Source organism: Rhineura floridana, chromosome 8 (assembly GCF_030035675.1).
Source record: "Rhineura floridana isolate rRhiFlo1 chromosome 8, rRhiFlo1.hap2, whole genome shotgun sequence".
NCBI classification, from domain to species: Eukaryota; Metazoa; Chordata; class Lepidosauria; order Squamata; family Rhineuridae; genus Rhineura; species Rhineura floridana.
In genome coordinates this window covers 8,936,508-8,961,945 of record NC_084487.1, presented here as the reverse complement: position 1 = coordinate 8,961,945, position 25,438 = coordinate 8,936,508, and the positions used below count along the sequence as shown (strand labels likewise).

Below are 25,438 nucleotides of genomic sequence, written 5' to 3'. Positions count from 1 at the left end.
AATTTCTGCACACTGAGCTGTTGTTAAAAGCACAACTGGTGCAAAAGTTGGCAAACCCAGTGGCCAGACCATGAATCCTAACAAAGGGCTTCAGGTAAGACAGAAGTTTTCTTGTTATCTCCAGCTTTTCTTCCTCTCTTTCTTTAAATGCAAGTTTTACTTTCCTTTTAAAAGCACAATGATGTCTTCTATGCGTGAAGGCAAGCTTCTAACAGTGGAGACAGTGTGTGATGAAGCCAGTCAGAGCAGCTTAGATCAAAACAATGAACAGATGAGATGGCAAAACTGTTCCTGGGCCGCAGGGTTTTCAACCGAAGGCAGAACACGCACTTTGCATGCAAAAGGTCCTGGGTTCAGCCCCTGGCATCTCCAGATAAGATTGGGAAACTTTCTTTCTGCAATCCTAGAGAGCTGCCTTGTCTGTCAATGTAGTGACCTTAAATGACCTGGTATAACTAAAGCTGTTCCATATGTCCCTCAGCTGTTTCCATGGGGAGGGTCTGTAGCTCAGCAGCAGAAAGCATGCTTTGCATGCAGAAGGTCTCAGGTTCAATCTCTGGTGGAAAAGACCCTGTCTGAAACCCTGGAGACCTGGTGCCGGGCAGAGTAGCCAACACTGAGCTAGGTGGATCAAAGGTTTGACACTGCAGCTTCACACGTTTAGTTTCACAGGTGTTCAGGGGATTGCATGACTGTATTCTCTTGCATAGAAAAATGAAAAAATCCTCCCAGCTCATCAAAACTAAATATTGGGCAGAAGGCTGCTAGACTAGCCCTCTTCCCAATGTACTAGTCTTGTACAAGCAGGGAAAACTTGTACAGGGAAGTGGTTGAACATGCAACCTTTCCTCTGGCTGAAGCCTGAAGCTGCACAGCGCAGGAAACTTTTTTCTGCCTCAAGTGCCATTTCTGTAAACTGGTGCAGGCATGAAAAGTATTCACATTGGTCAGCTCAAGACAGAAACTTTAATTTTTGTTGTGGTTGTCAGTGCTGTGTCCTTTTGCTTTGCTGTTTTTCTAACCAGCTGATGCTCCCGCACATTTAACAGCTGCTTGATCTACAGATCTGCAGATCTACAGATAACTACTATCTCCATTTTGTGAAAAGAACAGGCTAAGTGGCTTTGTGATCAAACCACAGTTAAAGGCACGGCAGCAACAGCTACTAAGAAGCTAGCAACCCTATGTACAACAGGCAGAGAGGAGATGATTCAGCCGTTTGTAATAGGAGGAAGAGTTAGCCAAGAATCAAAAGTTCACAAGAGTGTTAGTATTTTCAGCTGCAAAATGTTGGGGGCACCAGCAGACGGTGTGGTGGGGATGCACCACATATCTGACCTCCCTCCAGCTGAGTCACTGCTGTGTACTGGGACAGGGAGGGGGGTGGAGTGAAACAGCAGTGAGGTCACTGCAGTGCAAACATGCTGGCAGGAGCAAAGGATTGGCTCCACCAATGCATTTGCACTGCACCAACCTCGCCACCGCCTAGAGTTGCCAGTCACAGGGCCTGAGAATTATTCTGTATCTTTAAGAGAAGAGAAAATCCAGCCAAGTGCAGGTGTTCTTGCAACCCTGTAATGGGAAAAACCACAAGGTGGAATTCTTCCTTCCCCCTGCACAACTTTTAAAGATACAGAAGACCTCTTGGTTCCCAGGCCCGGCCTCCAAGAAGTCTTCTGTATCTTTAAAAGTTGTGCAGGGGGAAGGAAGAATTCCACCTTGTGGTTTTTCCCATTACAGGATTGCAAGAACACCTGCAGTTGGCTGACTTTCTCTTCTCCTAAAGATATAGGATCAGGCCCTGAACCTGGCAACCCTATCACCGCCTCACTGTAATGCCCACTGATGGAGGGGGGGGGAGAGCTTTTCTTCTTGTATAGAATTTTGTTTAATATGTAGTTTGACTGATTTTTTAAAACAAATTAACACTTCCACATTCTGTGCATCATCTCTTCTGCTCTTTGCCAATTAGCACAGGCTCAACGGAATGCAGCAAGAACTCCTCTCTTGGACAATACTGCTTAAGACTGCAAGCCAGGGTTTGCATGTTTAAATGCTCCATCACAAGGAACATGAAGCCCTTGCATGCAGAAGATTACTTTGTCATGGGGAAAAGGGCAGCCTCACCTTTTCCCTGGCATGCAGTTCTTCTATGTGCAGGGAGTTTCCTCTCCATAGGGAAGCATTCCAAAATGCCAATCCACTCCCCTGCCCTCTCCACCATTTGAAGTGGTACAGCTGAAGAAAAACTAACTTGATTTGCCAGCATGCATGTATAAATGGAGTTTTCTGGGTTTTATAAAAGGGAAAGAGAAAAACTCATGGACAGCATGTCTCTGAATGGCCGTTAGCCATGACAAGTGGTGCCTGCAACAAAATGTTGCAGTGTGGAGCACTGCTGTTCAGGATTCTAGCCATTCCATTCTATTCCCCCTCTTGGGTTTCTTTCTCTAAGAATTTGTTGTTCTTATATAAATCTTGGAGTTGCCCCAAGCCTCTTTTATATGGGTACTACCATTTTGGCTACATTTATTTATTTTTATTTAACAGAATTTGTATACTGCTTAATTGTAAATACAACCTCTAAGTCAGGAGTAGGGAATCTCCAGCCCAATTTAGCCCATGAGACCATTTTTCCCAAACCACACCCACCCACCCATAGTTGACATCACTAGTGACGTCTGTTGATGGGCAGCAGAACAGGGTTTAATCCTGCATTGGCTGTGCAATCCTGATCTCAGCAGGGAACAAATTGTACAACCAAGGCAGCAAGATTTAATTCCAGCTCATCAGCTGAGTGGGAATTAAAGCCCTGTGAAAAATCCCCTTTGAAGCAACTCAAGCACAAGCTACTTCAGAGGCTTTTGCAAAGGCTTTAAGACCGCTCCTATGCTCCTGTTTGCTCAAACAGAAACATGGGCCTGTCTTGAAGCCTTTTCCAAGTCTTTCCACCTTTTCTTTTTAATTCTCTAAGATCGGAGATTTAAAAGGGTGGCAGGAGGAGACTTACAAGAGGCTTTTGCAAGCCTACCCCTTTTAAAGTTTTTTTTTGTACTTTTGCAAACCTTGGGGATCCTCAACGTCTGCTGATAAGCACCCTCTCGTTCATGCGTGGTGCTGTTTAGGCTACATAAGGAATGGCCCTCACAGCCTGAACATCAGCTAAATGGAGCCTCCAGCTTCCAAAGTGATATGCCTCTGACTTTCAGTTGGTGGGTTGGAAACAAAAGGGGAGGGCTGCCACCCTTGGGCCTGGTCTACAAATTATCCCAAAGCATCTGCCTGGCCACTGTAGGAAGGAACATACTGGACAAGATAGGCCCTGGGTCTGATCCAGTAGGGCTCTTTGTTCTTTTCCCTGCAATTTGACTGCAGTAGAGGCTGGTGCCCACTGGGACTCTTAGGGCAGAAGGCAGCAAAACCAACAGTTACTGGATCTAGAGCCAGTGACTAGGCAGAGCCACCCTTTCAATGGTTATAAGTAAGAAGACAGGCAGGGGTTGGTGAGGTAATGTTCCATTTGCCCAAATGTACCAGCCTCCACTCTTTGATGGGCTTTCCTTCTCTTGGAATCAGAGCTTAGAAAAGTTACTTTTTTTGAACTACAACTCCCATCAGCCCAATCCAGTGGCCATGCTGGCTGGGGCTGATGGGAGATGTAGTTCAAAAAAGTAAATTTTCCAAGCTCTGCTTGGAATTTTGCGTTTTGATATGCAGTATCACCGAGGAATACTCATCAGAGATCGGTGGTTTCCATAAACTAAGGGAGTACACACACCCTCCCCTTCTCCCCCCCCCCTGTGTAAACTGCACAGGAAGACACAGAGAACTTTTCGTTCCTGGTAGGTAAATTCCCCTCTCAATGATGTCACAGGCTGTGTTCTCAGTTATCCCATACGGGGCCTCTGTGCTCTGCCCTCCTTTCCTTCCCTCTGTGAATTCTGCAAAAAAACCAAGGCGGTAAGTGAAGTAATTTCAGCTTTTTAAAAAATGCAGAGTGAAGCCCTGGGCTTCTGACAGCTGTTTAACAGGCAGAAATCCATTGGTGAAGCTTTTTACCAGTATGAAGGAATGAAAAAATCAATCTGTTAAGTTTCTGGCTGTTGTGAAGCTTTTGAATGCATGGAGCCTCTATGCTTGAAACAGGTAGCAACCCTTGGATTAATTGGATTTGGATAAGGGTTGTCAACATATGCTTCTGGAGAGATTCTTGTGCTGTAGGATTCTGGCACCTCTGGATGGCAGGCAAAGCTTTGCCTGCTGAATTTCTGTGTGTCACAGAGCTGTCAAAGGTAGAATAACTACACCAGAAAAAAAAGTTGGTAAACCTGATTTGGAATGCAAAAGAAAGAAAGAAAGAAAGAAAGAAAGAAAGAAAGAAAGAAAGAAAGAAAGAAGGAATAATTATAAATATAAACCAGGCAACCTAGTTAAGGACAGGGACATAAAGCCTACAGAGGAAAAAAATGCTCCATCGGGAGCAACTAGTTCGCAGCATTCAAACTGCTTGCTCCCAAAGGAGCATTTTCCCTCTGCAGAGAAGAAGAAAAAAACGCCTTTGAAGGCACACTCCTAGTGTAGATCAGCTGACTAGCACAGATAGTGCACCTTGGAAGGTGGAATCAGCTGCTGGGCGTTTATAGTTTTTAATTGTTGTAAACCGCCCAGAGAGCTTTGGCTATGGGGCGGTATACAAATGTAATAAATAAATAAATATAGCCACTTCCTTTAAACTTGGACAGATGTCAATTATACTTGTCAGGTGACTGACAAGTGGAATCTGGCCCATTGGCTGGATCCAGTTCCCCCCAGTGCCCCATATCTGCGAAAGTTCCTTCTCCTGAGGGCTCACCAATAACTGAACCTGAGCATTCTGCAGATTCAGAGAAATGCTGCCCTGCTTTGGCTGCCCTTCAACTGTCAGAATAAAGATGGTGTGGGACAGGATTGCCAACTTTTCAAATCGCCTCCTAATAGCTTGATGAGCAATCATTAGCAAGTCAAAAGTTTAATTCAGTATTGCATTTTGAATGGTTACATGCATTTCATTTCATGTTTTGGTGTGGTATGTGTTAAAATCTCAACAAAATTACAATTCTACCAAAGTTGTAGTTTATATCGTAGGATTAATATTGCTTTAGCCATTTCCTTTTCAGATGCCTTTTGAATTCTTCTGATTTTTTTTTTGAAGTGAGGCTTTTGATTCTGAAACTTCAAAACACTTGGCAAGTCATTTAGCTGTCAATACAAAGCCACAGGCATCTCTTGCATAAGGAGATTAATAGGTATTATTTACACATTTTCACGAAGAGCAGGCATAATTACTATTCATCACAGGCCTTTTTAATACCCTCTGTATTCATGATCATAACTGCTCCATAAAATAGTACAGTACACACTGTGCTTTAGGACACCATAACAACAGGAAGCCTTGTCTCTTTATTTAGAAGGGTGAACAGAGTTTTTGGTTTAAAAAGAAAAGAAATAGTTCTCCTGTGTTAGAAGAGGCATCAATTCAATAAAAACATTAAAAGCTGCAGATAGGCTGATACCAAAACAGAACATTGTTTTCATTCTGGCAAAAATGTATTTTGAGAAAAAAATATAAAATATAGTCCTATACCCAGTTACCTGGGAGTAAGTCCTACTAAACTCAGTGGAGTTTACTTCTGAGTAAACATGTCTAGGACTACACAATAAAGTCAAGAATTCTTCCACCATAAACTACTGTAGCATCAGCAGGGGTTCTCATTTCTTCATTTCCATACATTGGATTTCCACCCGCCATTGCCATGTGGCCCTCAGAAGGTTGTCCAGAAGGGAATGTGGCCCTCAGGCTGGAAAAGGTCCCCCATCCCTAGTTTAAAAGCACAGATGCTTAAGAGTCTCCTGCAACTTTAACAGCTATGCAAAAGATGGTATTTGGGCATTTGAAACCTCTTTCACCCCTGCCTGACAAGACCAATAGTCCAGTGGTAAGAATATCTGCTTTGCTCACAGAGGGTCAAAGGTTCAATCCCCAGCAGCTCCAGATAACGCTGGGAATGTTCCCTGCCTGCAACCCTGAACAGCTGCTGCCAGTTAGTGTTGACAATACTGAGCTAAAATAGACCAATCGTCTGACGAGGTACAGGCAATTTCCTATGCTCCAAAATTTCCTCCTCTGTGCAGAAACCCCACTGTCCTCTTTTTGCAGCAGTCCATCTGCCTACCTTCCACATTGTTTCGCTCTGCTCAAATGTGACCAAACAGGTGTTTTGTCTCATGAGTCACCAGCCTGCAGTTGGCTATTTTGGTGCTTTACAAAAAGCAAAAGGGTATAAAAAGTATAATGGAAATCTTCAGGACCACATCAGCCAACTCATTTTTTATAATCTCTGCAACTACTGACATTTCTGTAAGGATTCTGGCTGGCAAGCAATAACACAGCTGAATGCGAGGCTGCAGGCCAGTGGGATTAATACTGGCAACAGCATCAAGGGTCTAACTATGATAAAGCAGGCTTGAGAAGGAGTCTGATACCGGGGCTGCCGACTGAGAGCTCAAAGGCAGATCTGCGCCTCTTGCATGTTTAGCAACAGCATGATAAAAGAAATTTATCTTTTAAATTTCTGGTGACGTTTTAGCCCAGCATGGAGAGAGAGAGACAAAAAATAGCATGCCCTAAGGTCTACAGGCCAAGCTGCTCAAAATGCAAAGAAGCATGGCTGGATCAAAAAGTTGGTGCACCTAGTTAAGTATTAGGGCTAGGGTTGCCAGGACCATGGCCTGAGACTGATCCTGTATCTTTAGGAGAAGAGAAAGTCAGCCAAGTGCAGGTGTTCTTGCAACCCTGTAATGGGAAAAACCACAAGGTGGAATTCTCCCTTCCCCCTGCACAACTTTTAAAGATACAGAAGACCTCTTGGAGGCCAGGGCGACCAAGAGGTCTTCTGTATCTTAAAGTTGTGCAGGGGGAAGGGAGAATTCCACCTTGTGGTTTTTCCCATTACAGGGTTGCAAGAACACCTGCACTTGGCTGACTTTCTCTTCTCCTAAAGATACAGGATCAGTCTCAGGTCAGGAACCTGGCAACCCTAATTTAGGGCAGGGGTGGGTAACCTCAGGCCTGGGGGTCAATCACAGCCGTCCAGGCCTCTCTCTCTGGCCCTCAGAATTCTCCCTAAGCCACTCACCCCTTCCCAGCCTCACCATCCTTAAGTTTTTTAATCTAGCTGGAACATGCCCTTGAATTCTGATAATGTCTCTTGCTTGCATGGATGGGGGATGAGAGAAGGGTTTGGGAGGTATGTGTAGAAACTAGCCTAAAGGTAAATTTGACATTAATTGTTCCACCCACATTTGCTTTTGGCCCCACCCACCATGGCCATGTGGCCCCAGAAAGTTGCTCAAAAAGAAACATGGCCCTTGGGCTGAAAAAGATTCCCCACTCCTATATGAGGCAAACATTATTAGGACTGGGAAGGGTGTTACTGGTGTGCAACTCCCATCAGCCCCAGGTAGCATGGCCAATGGCATGGAAGATGGGAGCTGTAGTAAAATTGTATCAGGAATTCCACCTTTTCCCCCTCCCATGAATCATGATGGCAGGCAGCTGTTCTTGCCATATGAAATTTTACACACAAAGGTAAAAGTTCCAGGAATTCCGGAATCATGTGCTGTCACTCCTATAGTTACCATTATGACATTCTGCCCATTGTTTTTGCATAAGCAAAAGCTTGTTTCCTTAAGATGTGTGGGGGCAGAGGGGGTGGGTTAACCTCTATCTTCTTGACCGACTTGCTTTAAACAGCCAACCTGCAGGCAGAGGTTTGACAGGTATAGCATGCACTAGTAGTACATGCCCTGGTCACCTCTCGACTAGATTACTGTAATGTGCTCTACGTGGGGTTACCCTTGAAAACGGTCCGGAAACTACCACTTATACAAAACGTGGCAGCTCGATTACTTACAAATAGTCGCATCACACCTGTGTTGTTCGATCTACACTGGCTGCCTGTTGTTTTCCGGGCCCAATTCAAGGTGTTGGTATTAACCTTTAAATCCCTATATGGTTTCGGCCCAGTTTATCTAAAGGAGCGCCTGCAACGCCACCAATTATGCCGCCCAACACGATCAGCCACACAGGGCCTTCTCTCAATCCCACCGACAAAAACAGCTAGATTGGCGGGAACTAGAGAGAGGGCATTCTCAGTGGCGGCCCCCACTCTTTGGAACTCCCTCCCACAAGATCTACGGCACGCCTCTTCCCTAAATACATTTCGTAAAGCCTTAAAGACCTGGCTCTTTCAACAGGCCTTTGGGACTTCCGGGGAGGGTTAACTGTTATGATCAAATGCCTTCTACCCTGCATTATTATTATTGCTGCTGTATTGTTTTATTTTTATTATTGTATTTATTGTATTGTATCTTAATTCCTTCATGTACGTCGCCTAGAGTGGTCATTGGCCAGATAGGCGACATATAAATTAAATTTATTTATTATTATTTATTACTAGCACAGAGATGTGAGTGGCATTGCCTATTGAACTTCTGCCTGTCACACAAGAATGAAAAACAGAAGAGCAGTGCCTGGGGAAAAAAGAGGCAACTCTAGATTAAAGAATTGGGGGGTGGGGTGGGGAGAAGACACTAACCCCATGTTAAGCGACTCTGTCCGCAGGGATATACTGATGGTAATAAAGGTTTGTATTAGTATGATACTGGTGCTCAGTGTTTTCTTTATCACTCATACGAAAGCACCCAAGAGCAGGCAGTGCAGGAATTGCCATTATTACAGCGACCCTTTATTAATATATAATATTTTATAAAGGGTCACTGCCAATAATAATGGCAATGCCTGCTCTCCGGTGCTTTCGTATGAATGATAAACAAAACTTAGTGCCAGTGTAATACTACTAATAAAACCTTTATTATATATATTAGGACCAGGACTCCCCAGGTAACAACGCAATAACACTCTTTGTTCCCCTCCCTCCTTCCTTCCAGCCAATCATAAGCCACATCTCCTCTGGAAGGGAGGGGGCGAGATAGCTTGAGGAAAGAGAACGAACAAGCGAGAGAAGAGGCGGGGACAGGGCGGCGCGAGGCACTGCCGCGTGACAAGATGAGCCGGCGGCACGAGGCCGGACCATAACAAACACTGGAAGGGGTGGGGGGAAGAGAAGTGCTGAGGAAAAGAGGCCAATAAGCACACGCGCGGGGGTGGGGGGCGGGCTCCGACAAAAGGCCCGTGGGCGTGGCTGAGAGCTGCCGAAAGCAGGCGACGATTGGCTGGTGGCTTGGGCGGGAGGACTGGGTTCGGTTAGGTGGCTGTGTGGGCGGGCTCGCCGCTGGCCATGATGCAGTGAGTGTGAGGTGGCGCCGGCCGGGTTAGGGAGGATGAGGCGGAAGCCGCTGCTTGGCAGCGGTAGTTGTGTTCGTGTTGGTTGGAAGGGGACCGTCCGCGTCACTGTGAGGAAGGAGAAGGGAGGGTGGGAAAGCCCGGCTGTCAAAACAAACTCCTGAGGCACCCAACAAATAGGCGCGCGGAGAAAGAGACACGGTTCTCTCGGCCACCCAGAAGCCGCTCTTCACGCTCGCCAAACTCTTCAAGTCACGCCATTACACCGCTTTTCCGCCACAAGAGCCTCCCCTCACAAGTACAAAACATCGTGCCGCGCATTACGTGGCAGGCAGCAAACGCTCCCGTGGCCAATCCGAGGGAAAGTTGCACGTGTGATACGGGTTACTAGGTATATGTGAACTCCTCATAATGTGTGAAAACAAAGAGTTCTGTGACACCCTAACGACTGAACCAATCTATTACTCGTTTTTGCTGCAACAGACTACCAAGGTTTCCCCTCCGGAAATTGTTAGAGCGTGTGAAGGGCCACCCACAAACACGTGCGTGGAGCCCCAAAGCAGGAGGGCCCTTCTTGCCTTACGGTGCCTTTGGAGACTGCCTGTGGCTTATATTGTAGCTTCCTAATACAGATCCCTCTGCCTCAACATAATTGTTTGGGTGCCACAAAACACTTCCACCCCCTTCAGCCCATGGAAATACTGTCCATGGTTCCCACATTCCCTCACCCAGAACAGACATCCTTCACCCTAGCAGGACCATCCTGTTATTCCACAAAACAAACGCCTCACACTCAACACAGTACCTCAGAATACTGTAGGGCCCTGCTTTACAGCGATTCGCTAATACAGTGGTCTCAGACTAAAGCCCCACTCATATGGTGCTTGTTCCGCTTTTATGGCGGTTCTCGGGCACCACACACCATTCTGTTCAATGGGTTCCGCTTTACAGCGGTTTTCACTTTACAGCAGAGTCCGGAACGTAACCCGCCGTATGAGTGGGGCCCTACTGTACATCAAGGACTGCAACAAGTTGCTACAAAGATGCCCTTCAGTGCCATGCAAAACAGACCTTTCCTCCATCAAGACAGCCCCACAAAATGAAATCTCTTCACAGCACCCCTTCTCTCTGGTCCAATACTACCTTGCTAGTGTCCCACAAAACACACAACTCCATAAAACTGATATCTTCACAGGTCCAGTACATGGCTGCCAGCTGGAGGGGGGGGTGCATTATCAGTCCCGACACAGTAAATGATGCATGATTTATATCAAGGGGTCCCAAACTGGAGGTCCGCTAGCTTCATTCAGGTGATCTGTGGATCAGTGGTTGAAGATGGATGAAGGCACATCTATCACATTGAATATTCATATTGATTTTTAATTGTATTTTGATTGCTGCCAACCAGTTTCCAAAACATGGAGCACAAAAAGCCGACTGCTTTTGATCACAATTTTCCCGCCCAAGGAGAGCCATTGAAAACAAAACAAAAAAGCATAAGGGTACTGTTCCTCTGAACGTGTGCAAAATACTTTTCGTATTAAGAACAGTCCCCTTATCTTTCTGAAGGCTATCTGTGCATGCTATGGGATCTAGTAACCAGTACCTCACTCTCCACCTGCTTGCTTATGGCGGCCCATACATCCTTGCGTCCCGGAACCAGTGGATATGTTGTCCATAGACTACGTGAGGGCTGGCTAGCTAGTCTTTATATAGCAGACTGGAGATACACACACATAGTCTCACCAAAATGGCGTCAGCTACCTCTGTACCTCGTATCAAGAAACAGATCTTCACATGGCAGCACAACGTGCATGCACTCGTATTCACAGCTAACCGCACTTCTGTCATGCCTGCAGAATCCCACACTAAAAAAATAGCTCCCCTCACATGTATTAATGTGGATGTATGTGCTATAAAATATAGCACATTTGCACTGTATTCACACATGCGCACAAATATCAAAATCCTCTCTGATCCTTCCCCCCCCCCTTTCCATTTGTGGTAACCATTTTACATTTCTAATAACCAGCTAGAAGGGTATCTTCTTCAGCTAAATTCAGTCTGGGGTCCCCAACATTTCATTCCAGTTACAGTCCAATACCAGTTATACTCCAATAAGCCCCACCCTAGATTCTCCATCATGGCCGTAATGAACCCCTTTGCCATTAAAACCCTAGACTCTCAAACACAATCACTTCCCAGTACAATTCAATGCACACAGATCCCATCGTGTGAAATAGCTCATGCTATGTATAAAAGATCATGCTCTTTTATTCCACATCAATTAATCCAACACAGCCACACCCTGCTTCTATACAAAACAATGCTGATTATTATCCCCCTTTTTCTTACATAGGCATATATTGAGCTACTTTTCAGCCAAACCAATAAAGTGTAAAGGACAGTGGTTGAGATAACAGATCTTGAGTTCATACCCTCATAACAGGTCACTCCAATATAGCTGTCCTCCTCTATGGAAATGCCTTTGTGGTTTCCATAAAAGAGCCCTTTCTCCCCCAAAATGAGCCACACACAACAAACCAGCCCTTTGCCCTCATTTAGCAGCATTTCACACAATCACTGGGCCCCATATCAGCTGCTAGAAATCTGTATACATTGGCTCATTTCCCAGTGAGCCGGTTATTTGCAGGCTCTCCCATGCAAACAGGACTGGACATTCTGTACTTTCCACAAACCATCCTAACTGTGGGTCAGTAATGCTATGCTAAAAACGTAATACTGGACAATCCTGGTGATTCTCATGCAGACCAGCTCGCCACGGAATGTGACCAACAATGTGAACTGGACCTCCAGCAAAGTCACACACACATATACAATCATTCTGTAGCTCCTTTTCAATTCACCCTAATCCTGTAGTCAGAAAACAAATCCCCCCCAAACCTTCCCCAGGCTCTTTTGCTCCCAATTAAACATCTAGAAGAATCAACCCCTTATCTATATATAAAGTCTTTAATCTTAAAACAGTACTAGTGACAACTCTACTATTACCATAACAAAGACCCTATCACTTTTCTTAACCCATTTGTGAAGCTCAAGAATCAATGGTGGTGGAAGTAAGCTGATTCAACATGGGTGAAACGCACTAGTGTGCAACTCCTACTTGCCTTATCCTAAGATTACTCTAAGACCATCCTGTGAACATAAGAGAACTTGCATATTTCATCACCTTCCTCCTTTTTGCCTTCTCAGATGCTCCCTTTCTCTCTCTCTCTCTCTCACAGGTTAGCACAGTCCTATCCTTACTCTCCTTTTCTAACATTCAATATGTTAAAATCCTACATTCATCCCACCTTTGAAGAGGCGGGTATAATAGAGATAGTTTTAATAAATAAAATAAGGTGTCTCAGCACAGGGGAGAGAGTATCAAGATTAGTTTCCCTTTATGTAAGAAAAATGCCGGAAAAGGCTCATTAACTTCCTCATGGTTTAACTTCTCCTGTTTTATTTGTCATAGTTTTAAATAAGATGCTGTTACTTATCCTGAGCTGAGCTTCCAGGAGACAAGTTTGCATGTGGAGATATGTATGTGTATGTATGTATATACCTTTAAGACTGTTTAGTTAAAAGGTTTCAGCTTCTGCCTTCCTCAGTAGCACACATTCTCTCGCTCTCTGTATTTCACTGGAGGCAAGTATTTCCTGCCACCAGAGAACACTCACAGGGGGAAACTTGCATCAATTAATTAGTGAAATGTTTGCACAGACAGACCTTTGAATGTAAAACGCACAGTGAAGTTGCTAAGTATTTTCCTGGAAGACAAGGCGGCCTGGGGAAAAATAACACAACCACCACACACATGCCAGTGCTTCTTTCCTTTAACATCTACCATGTTATTCAACACAAACACTTCCCAAAACATCTCCACCCACAATTAACCTTTGCCTTCATGGTTTAGTCAACACAGAAGTGCCCTTTTGAAATCCAGAGTTTCTCCTAAATCATATCAAGAGCCTCAAGATTTCTACTGCATAAAAAGCATCTTCCTGTTTTCCCAGCAGGAAACACCACAACTATCATGGCCCCCCCTCACACACAACATGTGTGCCTGCCACATCACTACTACCATTTAACTGTCATCTTTCCCCCAACATCCACACCGCCGAGCCACATACGCAGCCAGCTGTCAACACTGTCTAACCGCATGCACACCCAGCGGTCACTTACCCAAACCCCCATAAACCTCCACCCTGCCATTGCAATGCTTTGCATGTCAAGAACAGTATGCCTGGAACTATAAAAATGTCAGGGGGACTGGAGGCAAAGGAGAAGAGGGAATTTCATCCAGGTCTACAGAGTGGCACCTATGAAAGTCCTCTCTTCTACAGAATTGCTCTCCTTTGCTCAGTGGTTAGGCTGAACAACAACCCTGCATTCCTCCACTTGCTCATACATCAGTCAGTCCCCTCCTTACAGGCATGACCTCCACATCCCCCACTGCTCATTTTGCTTCTAGTAAGGCTGCAGTATTCCAAGAAAATGAGAAGTAGACCTTAAACTTGGATTTTCTGGTGGGTGTGGAGGATGGAGCAGAGAGGTGCACTGCTCGACATTCACACACAGAGGGTTTTTTTAGATAAGCAAAATGGGAGAGGTGATAGGGACTAACTAAGGGATTGTGCTATGAAGCTGTGAGGGAGACCCTGGGTTGACACTAACCCTCTCAGCCTTAGCACCTCCCCACCAATCTGCAACATGGAGGCAATGATTCCTAGCCTACCTTACAGGGCTGTTGTAAGGACTACCAGCAAGATAATTTACTCCATTTGAACATTCTAAGCCACTGAATAAAAACACTGCTAAGTATTATTAAAACATCTGGCCATCCTCCAAAATACTGCGTGTGTGTGAGAGGGGAAGGTTAGACAGTCAGTGGATGTGGTTCTAATAGTCCTAATTAGCCAGAAAGGACCATTATGCTTTCCAAAGGGTAAATGTGTGTCTGACTGTGTCATATGCCTTGGATTGTTAAGCTTGGGGAGTGGGGAGAGGCCAGTGTGATGGAGAGCTCTGGGCTCATCAGCTAGGAACACATGCGCACCTAGAAGGAAAGGAAGGGATGGAGGGATGGAGGGATGGGTGGAGGGATGGGGCGGCGACGGCGGAGGACTGTTATCATTTCTTGAGCCGAGAGGTGTTTCCGTCCTGGAGCCGGCGAGGAGGTGGGATCTAAGGGTGGAAACAACCTCCCTTTTCCCCTCCCGCCCCTCCTCCTCCTCTGTTTACCTCAAGTTTGAATTTTATCTGCGCAACATTAGCTGGAATGCGGACATCGAAGGGGGGGAGGCACGCGCACTCCCAAGCCGGGGGGGGGGCGCGCCCTCGGAGCCATGTGGCCCAGAGCCACGCACAGGCAGGGCGCCGCTCACCAACATCAACATGGCGCAATCGCCTCTTTCGAAAAAAGAAATTTAAGAAGCAGAAAAGAATGAAAAGTCCTCGTGAAACCCGCAAAAGCCCACCTTGGCCTTTCCTGTCCACCAAAGTCCCCCCCCCAAGAAAACATAGAGCCGGTGAAACAGCCATTGCAAGGAGGGAGGAAATAAAACCACCTTTTTTGGGGGGGGGAATCACTTCCACACCACGATGCAAAAATTACGAGCCCCGTCATTCCTGCTTGCGCATAAGCATCTCTCTCTCTCTTTCCTTCTTCCTCCCCCCCTCCAAAGAAATCCTTCTTGACCTCCTCGCCAGCCCTATAAATAAACTTACGTTCGTGATCCAAACGCTCGTTCCTCTTCTTCTCAAAGCGAAGATTAACATGGAACAACAGCAAAACAAAAAACCACGGCCCCACGTTCTTAACATCAAGCCAGAAGCCTGAAAGAGCCTTCGTCTTCCCGGACCCTCATTGCCGGGTCACTTTTCCCCGACAGAAGGCGAGGCGGGCGCTAGGCAGGAGCAGGTGCAATTCCCATGCAGGCTTGCGCAAAATTCCTCTCGCTCTGGAGCAGGAAGGCGGGGGGGGGGTCGGAGAGAGAATAAAAAGCGGGGGGGGAGAGCCACAATCTCCCCCAGGCTGCCCTCTCCCTTTCCACTATCCACGCCGGACCCTTCGGGCTGCAGACGCATCCGAGAACTTTCTCCGTGCGTGCGCGCCCGCCAGCCCCGCTCCTCCAGCGCCGATGCTCCTGCCGCCGTCCGGCGCTCCGACACTGCTTCCCTCGCCACAATGTTGTTTCATTATATCGTGGCCATCATGTGACGCCGAGAGGCCTCTCTATGGAAACTTAGGGGACTCCCACGTGACTCTGCAGCAGCGGCGGCGGCGGCGGCAGCAAGCCGAAAAAGCAGAAGCCCCAAACCACGAGCAGCACCGTCGTCGCGCCTACCCTGGCGAGCGCAACTTGGAGCTTTGGACAGCAGACCCCAGATCCCCACGGAAGTTTTGTCCCAACGCTGTTGGGAGGAGCGATCAAAAAAAGGAGAGAGACACCGGGGCAAAGCAAGGAATCTAGCGCAGCTGTCTATAACCCCCCCCCCAAAAAGAGGGGGTAGGAGAGATCAGTCACCAGTTCTCTAGTAATAAGCAAAATGAGGGAGTGTGTCATTGGAGGGTGGGGTGCTACGCACTGAAAACCGCAGCAGGAGCTTCCTAAAGAGTTCACAAGAAAAAATGAGTTGACTTAGGGAGGGGTGGGGGGCATCATGATCCCATTGGGCAATGCAAGCATTCAAGATTTTAAATATGTGTGGGAAGAACTAGTAGATGGGGTTTAAAACAAAAGCTGAGTCTTCTGCTTGCTAGGTAGCAGCATCACTAAGTTGCCATGGCTCAGATTGCAGGATCTCAGCCCAGCCTCAACCCAGTTTTCACCATACGTAAGGAAAATGCCGCTTGCTCTTCTGCAGCAGCATGGGGTCTTTGCAGAGCTGACAGTAGCACACACACACAACACTTGTTTATGTCTGTATAAAGCAGGAGAGAAGTTACAGCCCAGGCAGATGGAATCTGAAAGATTCGCCAAAAAAAGAAGTCACTTTAATATAACACATCTCACAGTCAGTAGCTTTATTCTCATATAGATACATTTAGTCAAGAAATGTTGTGCCTTCTCTTCATTAGCAGGTTAATTTCAGGGCTAGTGAAGCAAAGGTGATGGAGGCAGCTGACACAGCTGGCAGATTTTGAGTACCATTACTGGGGACAAAAAATAATTAGCTATTTTGCTATTTCTTGTTTAATTCCTGGGAAGGGAGGCTATTTGGATTTTCCACTGAAATGGCAACAAAATGCCTTGGGCCAGCACTGAACAGTTTCATGTGGCAAAGTTTTGGTTAAAAATGCCCTACAAAGCCAAATTCAAAGACTTGTACACCCCATCTATTTTAATGGGAGAGATTTGAGCCCATAATACAAAGGAGAAATAAATGGGATCAAAAGTACTTGACATCGGCTGGATTGTGCCCATAATTTTGTATTTATGCTGAAATTTGTGTATTTTCAGTGTGATTTTAAATATGTTTACTTGGAAATAACTTTTGTGAACTTTGGTGGGACTTTCATGTGAGTTTGATTCTGACTGGAGCCATAATAACTGCATTCTCAATATCAAGGCATCATCTGTGAGCAACTATATTTTTGGTTTATTATATCAATTCTTGCAGATTAATTTTTAAAGATTTTACCCTGCCTCCAACATCATTTATTGTTTATGAAAGACCTTGGATGCACTCGGTGCTGTACAAAATTGTAAAACAAAAGTCCCTGCCTGCAGGTTTACATTTAAAAAAGTAACACCAAAGGAGAGGTAAGTCAGAGGGAAAAGATAAAGTTTGCACAAATTTGAACAGACTGAATGAAAGAAAAAGAGTTAAATCATGCAACAATTACGCTTTGAATGGGAAGAAATCAAAGTCATATACTGTAGTTCATCGAGGGAGAGAAAAACTGAGTCAATATTTTTTTAGAAAGACAAAGAGGAAGCCAACTGAACAGGAGCGTTACTTGGTACTTAAAAGAGTCAGGCCATGGGCCCATAGATTCAAATCTACATACATTTATGCATATGCTAATTGATATAGATGCAAATATAGGATTTAAATGACACAGAAGGCAAGCCTTCTAATTTTCCATCCAAATCAGCCCGAATAAATTATTCAATTATTTTGCACTCTGCTGCAGATCATCCTAAATCAGTTCCTCTTTAATTCATTTACCTCAATCACTTTCCCAACAGATTCTGCCACAAGTGAACAATCCCCCTTCATTCTTCCAAGATCATCTCCAAAATCATATTAAATTTCCCCCAGATTAATATTCTACTCAGTAACCCAAATCATCCCCAATCAAATTTCCTCTGAATTCATTACCCATCCAGAAATATTTGGGGCACTCAGAAAATGATTCAGGATCTGTGCCTCTTAGGTCCACTCCTAGCATCACCCCTGAGGCTGAATATTTAAAGAGCTCGATGCAGAGTACAATATATCTTTATCTGTTTCATTTTTTTCATTTTTGCAACCACCCTGTGAGGTAGGTTAGACTGAGAAGTGGCAAGTGTCCCAAGGCCAACCAGTGAGATTAAAGATGGAGCAGGAACCTGAACCTAGATCTCTGTTTATCTGTCTTGCTTAGAGCAGAGACAGCCAAGGAGCTGCCTTCCAGACATTGTCAGACTCCAACTCCCATCAGCCCCAGCCAACATGCCCAGTAGCCAGAGATGATGGGAATAGTAGTCCAACAATGTCTGGAGGGAACCATGTTGACTATTCCTGGTTTAGGGTCTTCAACCTGATACACATGAGTCCATCATCAACTGATGACTGTATGACATCTCCAAGCCACAGAACATTCATATCACATATGAAGATAAAAAGAGCCATGCAGGATCAGACCAAAGGCCCATCTAGTTCAGTATCCTGCTCTCCCAGTAGCCAACTAGATACCCTAATGGAAAACCTGCAAGCAGGACCAAACACCCTCAAACACAAATTCTTTTCAGTCATGCCTGTTCACACATTCATGCTTACTGTGTGATTTACCTACAAGCAGTGGCCATCAGTGGCTCCATGTCAGCGGGGCAGTGGCATCTGCTCTGGATTTCAGTCTGATTTTCCAAGGTGCTGTCCAAGGTGCTGAAAGCCCCACTAACATGGTATCACCAGCTGCCATTGCCTGCAAATGCAACCCATCCCTGTGTAGTCAACTTGTTTAGTTTCAAGACATACAGACTTGGGAAAACTGCCTTTTAATCCCAGCATAACCATGGGTTTACTTGATGTCTTTCTTCCAGATGCACGCTGTCCCTCAGCCTTATTGTGATGTAAAATTGGAGTAATAATGTGCTTGAGAGGAGTAGGAGTAGCACGAGGCATTCATTAGATGATACTTCTAAGATCATTTAGGCCATGTGCAGAAATTCTGCTCATGTTACCACACACTAGGATGGTGAGCCCCAAACAGCCCTTTTTGGCTGATGCCCCTATACTGTGGAATGCCTTTGCCTCTGCCATATGTGAAGCAGCAACCATCAGTTGCTTAAAATACTTTGGAAAGACTTATCTTTTTGCTCAGGCATTACCTAACTTATACCTTTGGATCCTGTTTTATGTGTATGAATCCCTTCAATCTGTTTTAAATTGCTTTTGTATGCTTTTATACTGTCCTTTTATTGGTTTTAGGTTGTGTTTTTATTTTAATGGATATTGTTTTTATATTGTAAATGGTAAGATTTTTTTAAAAAAATTAAGCAGTTTATAAATGTTTTTAAATAACCATCTCCTTTATCCTAAACCTGAAGATCTAAACAAATAATCAGAACTTAATTATCCAAAGTCCTTGGAAATTTTTTTATAGAATTGCCTCAATATGGATCGATTAATATTTCTGTTAAACTGTGTAAAATGTGTTAGCCCAGTGAAATATTGCAAAGTAGACCTATATAGACCTGTGTAACTACCACATCTTTGGAAAACATTAGCAATTGTGTTTGGAAACTTCAAAAAAATGATTATTAAGCATATGGGAAACAATAATAACTGACTTTTTCCATAGTTACAAGGATGCTGCTGCCCATTGGTCTGAGAGAGGATTGAGGAAAATATATGTGAATCTTTCTGAGCATAAAAAAATGTACTGCCTTCAAGTCGATTCCGACTTATGGCGACCCTATGAATAGGGTTTTCATAAGGCTGAGAGACAGTGACTGGCCCAAGGTCACCCAATGAGCTTCATGGCAATGTGGGGATTTGAACCCTAGTCTCCCAGGTCGTAATCCAACACCTTAACCACTATACCAAATTTTAATCCATAATACAGTTTTTGTGATGCCCCAAGTATCAAAAGTTTGGGACACACCGCACTATGACATCTTTCTTGCCGAAATCTCGTTGCAGAAGAAAGCGAATGGGGAGAGGGTCGGCTGATAGCTGTGAAAGATCAGTGGCACTGTTGCTGTTCTTACTCTAGTGCTGAAGTTGACTGCTCTGCTAAAGGAATACGTTGAAGGGGGAGAGGTGGTCCTTGTTCCTAAAACAGCTTGCTAAAGTCAGACTCTCTCTCTCTCTCTCTCTCTCTCCCCAGATCTTCAGCTGTTGCATGATATGCAAGAGGGTTGCCATTGCACAGACCTCAAAACTTGCAAGGAAGGCCTTTATATTCAGATTCTGCTTCAACCCTTTGAAACCACATTTTGTTTCAATGACTTGATTCCCACATCTGCTGAGCAAACAAAAACCCAATGGGATGGTCAGGGTTAGGTCACATACGTTTATGTTGATTTTGCCCCTAATCACATCACATCAGTTAACATAGCAAGACATAAACACACACATATAAATAAATATCACGAAGTAGAATTCCTTGTGATGGCAAATAATATTACTTTTTCCACTAAAAACTGTATACATTTTGGCAGATATATTGGCAGTCGGAACTGAAGAAGATCGAATATATTATTAGTGGGAGAACTCAGACTATTTCATAACATAACTTTTTCATATTTTTGGCAGCCACAGTTGTAGAAAAGCTACATCATGTGACAGTCTAATAAAAATATTCATTCTCCTTCAATGTAGATTAGTGCTGACCTTTGATAACGAGAGGAAATATATTTTATTTATTTATTTATTATATCAATTTATATACCGCCCTTAGCAGAATAGCTCTCAGGGCGGTGAACAAACAAGATAAAATACAATATATCATAGTAAAAAATCACAAAAACATGTACAAACAAACAACAAAAATGAAATACAACACAAATTAAAAAGGATACATGTTAAAAGTAGAAAGATTAAGAAAATTAAAAGATTAAAATGCCTGGGAGCATAAAAAGGTCTTTACCTGGCGCCGGAAAGATAGAAGTGTAGGCGCCAGGCGTACCTCTTCGGGGAGGCTGTTCCACAACTCAGGGGCCACCACAGAAAAGGCCCTAGATCTAGTAACCACCCTCCGGGCTTCCCGATGAGCTGGTACCCGGAGGAGGGCCTTAGATTCTGAACGAAGTGAACGGGTAGGTTCATAGCGAGAGAGGCGTTCCACAAGGTATTGAGGTCCCACGCTGTGTAAGGCTTTATAGGTCAAAACCAGCACCTTGAATCTCGCCTGGAAGCAAATAGGGAGCCAGTGCAGACGCGCCAGAATAGGTGTTATATGCGAAGACCGACTGGTCCTCGTCAATAGTCTGGCAGCCGCGTTCTGCACCAGCTGAAGCTTCCGAACTGTCTTCAAGGGCAGCCCTATGTAGAGCGCATTACAGTAATATGAGAGGATAATGAGAGGAAATTTAAGAACATAAGAAGAGCCTGCTGGATCAGGCCAGTGGCCCATCTAGTCCAGCATCCTGTTCTCACATTGGCCAACCAGGTGCCTGGGGGAAGCCCGCAAGCAGGACCTGAGTGCAAGAACACTCTCCCCTCCTGAGGCTTCCAGCAACTGGTTTTCAGAAACATACTGCCCCTGACTAGGGTGGCAGAGCACAGCCATCACGGCTAGTAGCCATTGATAGCCCTGTCCTCCATGAATTTGTCTAATCTTCTTTTAAAGCCATCCAAGCTGGTGGCCATTACTGCCTTGTGGGACGCAGTATTTGTGTCTGATCTTATATAATATAATGGAAATTGTAGCAAAAGAGTGATCCTAAGACAAACCTTAATGAATTCAAGAGGCTTACTTCTCAGTATGCATATATAGGATTGGCTTGTAAGTGTTTGTCTTATTCCCACAGTCTTCCTTCATAAGGTCACTAAAGACCAGTTCTCCCCAACCTGATGCCTTCCAGATGTTGGACTCCTAACTCCCATTAGCCCCAGCCAGCATGGCCAATAGTCAGGGATGATGGGAGCTGTAGTCCAAAACATCTGGAGAGTACCAGGTGCAGGGAAATGAGCAACAGATCAGTGTATAGTAACTCACAGTTGCCTGTTGTGACCTAGTGTAGATTAATCTGGGCTGTAAACAGTTTACAAGAGGGGATGTCGCGTGTTGGCCTACATCCCTTCTCAGGCAAAGACACAGAGAGTAGGTACCACACAGGGAGCCATCAGTCCCCACTTCAGGACCCGTCAGGTCAAAAGATGTGGCCTTGCCAGAGTCCTTATACTCAGAAGATGCACTCCCAGCTCAGTCCCCATAATACTATTGGACCAAGAGGCTACAGAATCGGGCAATGGGTCTTTAAGAGCCATTTAAGAGCTCCTCAGAGAGGGTGAGCCAACAGCCAGCCCAGATCAGCCAGCCCAGATCAGCCAGCCCAGATCAGCCAGCCCTTAGAAAGCCTCTGCAATGACAATAGGGGTGTGTGCATGTCTCTTACCTGATGGGATTCGAAGCATCCAGTAAGTGCCTGTCTTGCAGTCTGCTTCCCACTGAGCTGAGACAGGTTGGCCTCCTCTAGGATGGTGCCTGCTGTGATGCATGCATCATCTGAAAACAAAGGGTGGTATGCCACACTAGTCCTGCTCAGAGTAGTGAAGTTAATGGACATGACTAATGTAGGCTCATTAATTGCAGTGGGTCTACTCTGACTGGTCTAGGATGTAGTTGAGGACAACCCAAAGTATGATCCCCCACCCCTCTCAGGATTATTGTTTTAAATAATTTGTAAATTTACACTAAATGGCAGCACCATTCTGTGCATGTCTGCTAAGACATAAGACTCACTGAGTTCAAGGGGACTAATTCCCAGGTAAGTGTGTATAGGAATGCAGCCTTAATCAAACATATATTCTTTGTTATGTTCTATGTTGTAAACCACCCTGTGGTCTTTCGACAAAGGTTTCTAATGTGTGTGTGTGTGTGTGTGGCTAATTAATTGGCTAATCATGCATATGATCAGCTGATCCAATGTTTTTGATTTGGTAACAGCCCTAATAATGCCCTCTGAAAATGCTGATGTAATTTACTGCACAAGTGGGGAGCTGTCCACAGCACTGAAGACAGATCTAGCATGTTGACTTTTGCTCTCTGGTTCTTTACTTGCTGACACTGAGGAGGACTGCTTATGGCCTAGAATACATGTGCATGAGGTTACCTGATAACTCAGAAGTTGCATAGATATGAGGAAGGACAGGCAGAAACCCTACTCTCTGCTCACATATAGTTTTATCCAATACTCCCTTAGCTATTAGCTACTGCATTCCAACTTTATTCTTTACACAGGAATCCTCCCATGAAGAAGAAATGCCAGAACCAGCCCTCCATGTTTCCTAACATGTGCACTGTAGCCTTGCAATGCAACCCTGTGTATGCCTATTCAGAGTTCCATTGAGTTCAATAGGGCTTGCTCCCGTGTAAGTAGGGATAGGATTGAAGCATTAAAGTGATTCCCCAGAAAACACAAAGCACCGCATGAACAAGCAATACGGTGAAGCTGGGGAGGAGAAGAGGGGAAGGAAAATGTCTCGGCCAGCCTTTGCCAACATGGTCCCCTCCAGATGTTTTGATTACAACACCCATCAGCCCCAGCTGATGTGAAGGGCACCACATTGTCAAAAGTTGATCTAAGCTACAAGACAGATGCTAGAACCAGCTTTCAGAGAGGTTACCTGTTCAACAAAATGACATGACTGAGCCCTTCATAGGCTGCTTTTCTTCAGATAAGTTGAGAATTACATTATTAATATCCTTCCTGGATATGTGTTGGCATCACATGCTCATTGGACAGAAGATACCCCCAATGTGTGATTGTCCATGTGCAAAGAACCTTCCTTTCAGAGAATGCCAAAAAGTACAGTCTTCCTGCTCTAGTTTGAAATCAAATAGTCCAGGAATGACTCTACCACTTGGCTGTGTAGATCAGCTCATAAATAGCAGCAAAATCATCCCTCTTGTCCCAGTTTCTTCAAGTGTCTCTCAAGGGCAACCCAGCCTTCTGATTGGGCAGGAGCTATATATTTTTGCGCAGTCGGTGAGTAACCTCATGGGAGGGATGTTTCCAGCGTTTCTGCCATCCTCCTGCCTTAGGAACCCTTGTATGAAGCTGCTGTGGGACAGGAACTGCGAGTAACATCAAGGGAGGGGAGTTTCTAGGCCCAAAGTGAAACAGTCAAGCCCCTACTTATTTTTGCTATTGCTAGGAAGTGCAGTGTTGCCTGCCAGGAGTTGTAATGTTGTTACATTTATGGTACTGATTTCTTTTGTTGTATTATTCCTGTAATGAAATTGTACTTGCAGTTGTTGATTTTTGAGATGTACTGTTCTTCTTTTTGTTGTAAACTGCTTTGGGCACAATTTTTTTTCTGGAAATAAGATGCTGAGGATGATATAATCTTCCTGGAAGAGGCAAACCTGGCCCCTGACATTCCCCTGGTGACCCTGTTTCTCGAAGGCCTGATAAAGTTTGCTTCTCCTGCTTTTGATTTCTGTGTCCATTGCCTGCTGTGTCCCCTGTTATAGGAGACTTCCCTGAACACTAACCGAAGCTTAAGACAAATAGGCTATTGGGTGGCAATCCCAATCTCTCAAGAACCATTGGCTCTGGCGCCACCTACTGCTGGCCCTCCCTGCCTTGTGCCCTGCCAGTCTCAAAAGGATACCAGCTACCACTGAGCAGAGTCCTCTGAGCCAGAGGGTGACAGGCCACATCCTCAGGCCAAGGGGACACTGGCCCCACAGGTTCATCTGAGAGCATTTCTGGGGCTGGCACAGCATGTCCTTCCCCTTCTGCTTCAGAGCCTTTGGCTTTATCTCATAAATACGAGGAACCTGACTCGAGGGTCATGACACCCAGTGGGATGCACCATCAGCACGCCTGGCTTGCAGAGGAGGGACCCAGAGGTTCAGAGGAGGGCAAAGAGGATCGTAAGGGGACTGGAAACAAAGCATTATGAGGAGAGACTGAAAGAACTGGGCATGAGTAGCCTGGAGAAGACTGAGGGGAGATATGATAGCACTCTTCAAGTACATGAAAGGTTGTCACACAGGGGAGGGCCAGGATCTCTCCTCGATCATCCCAGAGTGCAGGACACGGAATAATGGGCTCAAGTTGCAGGAAGCCAGATTTCAACTGGACATCAGGAAAAACTTCCCAACTGTTAGAGCCATATGACAATGGAACCAATTCCCTAGAGAGGTAGTGGGGTCTCTGACACTGGAGGCATTCAAGAGGCAGCTGGACAGCCATCTGTCGGGAATGCTTTGATTTGGATTCCTGCATTGAGCAGGGGGTTGGACTTGATGGTCTTATAGGCCCCATTCAATTCTACTATTCTATGATTCTATGGCACAGTGGGGCTCTCTCAGTGAGGTTCCGCCAGGTTCCAACTTGTCTCCAGGTAGTGGAGACAAGTTTAACATTGGTTAACTAGTGTAACAGTGCAATCCTATGCCTGTAAGCAGTAAGTCCCATTGGGCTCAAGGGGGTTTACTCCCATGTAAGTATGCATAGCCTAAGGCTGCAGTCCTTAAGTTCAAAGGGACTTACTCCCAGGTTAGTGTGTAAAGTGAGTGAAATGGACTTGCTTCTGACTGAGTAGGCATTTGAGTAGACGTCATACATGACTGTTGACCAAGCTGGTTGCGGCTGAGGAGAGTTGAAATTCAACAACTCCCGTGTGTGTGTGTGTGCGCGCACGTGCTATTCCTGATGTATCTAGTCTTGTATCCTGATTCCTATAGAGGCCAGCCATATG

The 25,438-nt window shown here is 45.2% G+C and overlaps 1 long non-coding RNA gene across 6 annotated transcripts in view; it reads right to left on the bottom strand.

Annotated features, from left to right (window-relative positions):
• LOC133390142 (uncharacterized) overlaps positions 1–15,554 on the bottom strand; it is a 124,348-nt gene extending 108,794 nt beyond the window's left edge. For all 6 annotated transcript variants that reach the window (XR_009764312.1, XR_009764311.1, XR_009764316.1 and 3 more), the window contains exon 1: positions 15,077–15,554. This is a non-coding gene — a long non-coding RNA (uncharacterized LOC133390142). The remainder of the gene's footprint in view (positions 1–15,076) is intronic.
• Between the last annotated feature and the right edge of the window lie 9,884 nt (positions 15,555–25,438).